We start from the raw sequence: 4,038 nt of genomic DNA on the forward strand, positions 1-4,038 counted from the left end.
TCAGCCGGGGACCTGGTGGGGGTGCTTGGAGGAGGCAACCAACTGATGTGTTTCTCTCACATCAATATTTCTCTCTGTCTTTCCCTCTCTCTTCCACTCTCTCTAAAAATCAATAGAAAAATATCCTCGGGTGAGGATTAAAAAAAATTATCAAGAAGATATAACAATTCTAAACTTGTATGTGTCTAATTAGTGTCTAATTATATTATTAACAAAAGCAAAAATAGGAAAAATGACAAGGAGAAATAGCATACACAAATAGGTAAGTTTTTTTAAATTAAAGTATAGTTGACATAAATAGGAGAGATTTTAACATACCTTTCTTCATATTTGAGAGATTATGTAGACAAGAAATTAATAAAGCATGAAAGACTTGACAGTATCATTATCAGACTTTCTCCAATTAACATGCATAGAACCTTACATCCATCAATTGGATAATACATATTCTTTTTAAGCACATATATAACATTTTAAAAATTGATCATTAACTTGAAAACTAAATAACAAATACCAAAGAATATGTGTCATGGAGATTATATTTTCTGACCACAATGAAATTATATCATAGCATTTTTCAAATGTACAATACATTTTAAAACAATTTTCTCTAACTGTAACAAACTAGAAATAAACTCATTCACTGTGAAATTTATTGTCTTGGTAGTTGCACATATTTTTCTTATCTCCTTGTGAAACTAGTGCTTCATAATTTTATTTTAAAATCAATATTTTAATAATAATAAATATTGAAGTTATTGTTGACCAATAAGAAAATAAAAAATTTCCTCTAATGGTCTAAATTTCTTCTACATATCAAATCTAAACTATAAAGCCATTTAGTTTACACATCAATTTTAACACTCAAATAGGTTCAAAGGAACATTGCCAACTATCTAATAAAAATACTGTGTTTATTTATTTATTTTACATGCTGAAAGAAACCCTCTTTATTCTTTTGATTGTATTATTCTGATCAGTTGATACACATGCATGGTCTTTCTTAAGACATGTCAATTAATGTGAATATTGCTGTAACACTCATGTAGTAATTTACATTTTCTGAATATCTGGTATATCATGCATTAATTTTTATCATTTAATGAAGTTACTAAATCAGAATTTAGAATGCTGTGATTAAGCTTTCTTTTTTTAGAAATTGAGATATGAAAGCAGGCAAGGCCCTTGGAAATGCAGTTTGATAGTACGAGATAGACATGCTTCTGGGAAAACTATCTGGATTAGTTTGTTAGGGCTGCTGTAACAAAGTACCACAAACTGGGTGACTTAAAACAATAGGAATCTATTATCTCACAGCTCTGGAGGCTGGAAGTCTAAAATCAGCAGGACCAGGCTCTTTTCTGTAGGGAAGAATCCTTCCCTCTCTTCTAGCTTCTGTTTTTTGTTTTTGTGGTTTTTTTTTTTTTCCTCTGGCAATCATTGGTGCTCTTTGGTTTGTCTCTGCTTTTGGCATTACATGGCTGTCAACTCTCTTTCTTCCTTTCTTCCTTCCTTCCTTCCTTCCTTCCTTCCGTCCTTCCTTCCTTCCTTCCTTCCTTCCTTCCTCTCCTCCTCCTCCTCCTCCTCCTCCTCCTCCTCTTCCTCTCTCTTTTTAAATAAACAAAAGCATACATTAAACCACTTTGCTGGAAATTGGTTAAAAATGAAAGCACTCTAAACTTTATAGTTTCCCTGAGGTTACCATTTCTGTCCACTGTTAGTACTATTTCAGAAAAAAAGCGTATGGACTAAGACCTCCTTCCAGTTGCCTTGATGTGGGTTTTATATAGTATGAAAAGATTAAATACACTATTTTGTTGTTGTTAATCCTCATCCGAGGATATTTTTTAAAATTTATTTTTTTGGGGGAGAGTAGTTGGCAGGGAGGGAGGGAGGGAAGGAGAGAGAGAGAGAGAGAGAGAGAGAGAGAGAGTGAAACATAGACTTGAGAGAGACACATCAATTAGTTGCCTCTGGTATGTGCCCTGACCAGGGATGGATCCCTTTGGTGCAAGGGCTGAAGCTCTAACCATTGACAAATACCACCCAGGGTTAAATACAGTATTTTTAAAAATGGTAGCGCTCTACTTTTTGTTCAGTAACCTATATTCAAAAAACAGTGTGATTTTATGTACTACTGTGTCGTGAACAATGAAAATACATCCTGCATATCAGATATTTACATTACAATTCATAACAGTAGCAAAATTACAGTTATGAAGTAGCAACGAAAATAATTTTATGGTTGGGCGTCACCACAACATGAGGAACTGTATTAAAGGGTCTCAGCATTAGGAAGGTTGAGAACCACTGGATTAGAAAGTATCTTTATGAATAAAAGTAGAAACTCAAAATTGTAAGCTGCTATAAAATACTTAAGAATGTTTCACTATACTTTAACTTGCTATCAAATGTCCAAGAAGTCCTAAAAATAAGACTAAAGGGTTTGTGAAACATTGTATTTTTAGTTCATAAAAATTTTATTGTAGAGCCCTGGCCGGTACGGCTTAGTTGGTTGAGTGTACTCTTATGCACCAAGGCCACTGGTTCAATTTCCGGTCAGGGGTTGTGTGGGAGGCAGCCAATCCATGTTCTCTTTCCTCTCTCTCTCTCTCTCTCTCATAAACACATATTTTGAAAAATGAGAGGTCTTTGCCAGTTCTAAAAAATTCAGTGTAGAAATGTTAATTCATAGTATACATAATTAAAAGGTATGTCAAGTTGCTTAATAATTTTAAAAAATATGTTTTTATTGATTTTTTTTAGAGAGAGAGGAAGGGAAAAGAATAGAGAGATAGAAACATCGATGAGAGAGGAATATCATTGACGGGCTGCCTCTGCACACCCCTGACCAGGAATCAAACTGGTAACTTGTTGGTTCCTGGGTCAATGCTCAACTGCTGAGCCACACTAGCCAGCTAAGTTGTTTAATGATTTTTAAAAGTATTAAACTGATAAGAACAGATACTACACTTGATCTTAGCCAAAAGGCCGAGTTTGGATTATATTGATTTGCATGTGAGCTTTATTTGATGCTTAAGACAGTTGTCTCTAATAACATGACTATGAGTGTGAAAATGGAATGAATCATTTATTTTATGTGCCTGTTGAACTATTTTTCCCAAAGCTAAATGTTTCCTTGCTTAATGTTTCTGTATGTCTTCTATTCTTCTTTTAAGGACACCAGTTGTATTAGACTAGGGCCCACCTTAAAGACCTCATCTTAACTTGATTATATCTGCAATTATTTCCAAATAAGGTCACATTTACAGGTACCAGGAGTTAGGACTTCCACATACCTTTTTGGGGGACATAATTAAACTCATAACACTTTCCCAAAGAAAACGACAAGAATGTTAGATAGACACAGAATATTAGAATAGGAATGACCTTAACATTTTCCTGTAACAACCACCTAGTTTTACATTTGGAAAAATGGAGGCATAGAAAGATTAGGAGACTTGACCAAGGTCACACAGCTAGACAAAGTCAGAGTTGGGACTGGATATCAGTATTGACAGGGAAATGTAGAAAGCATGCAAATATGTTTCTGGGTAAACATCTGAAATACTCAAGATTGGCCCTTCATTTTTAATCAATTTCCTGGAAAAGAGTGGGAATTAGACAAAATCTATCTGAGTCTTTCTTACCTCTTTCACTCCCCTTTTCCTGCCTGTTGGAACGTCCTTAACCTTGCCTCTCTCCTCTGAAGCAGGTGACATTTACTGAGTGCCTTCCTATGTGCTGGGCATTGTGCTAAGTCTTCTGTAGTACTATCTCACTTAATTCTCATAACATCAATAAGTGCTATTATGATCCTATTTTACAAATAAGGAAAAACTGGGCCTCTGAGAGGCAAATTAACTTATGCAGAGACTCACAGTTTGTAACTGGCCTGGCCGAGATGTGAACACAGGCAGAGCCCACATTCTTTTTTAAAAATGTTTTTATTGATTTTAGAGAGAGGAAGGGAGAGGGATAGAAAGATAGAAATATCAATGAGAGAGAACAAAGTAGGAGGGATCTTAATACCAAATA

Source organism: Myotis davidii, unplaced genomic scaffold (assembly GCF_000327345.1).
Source record: "Myotis davidii unplaced genomic scaffold, ASM32734v1 scaffold498, whole genome shotgun sequence".
Taxonomy (NCBI): Eukaryota; Metazoa; Chordata; class Mammalia; order Chiroptera; family Vespertilionidae; genus Myotis; species Myotis davidii.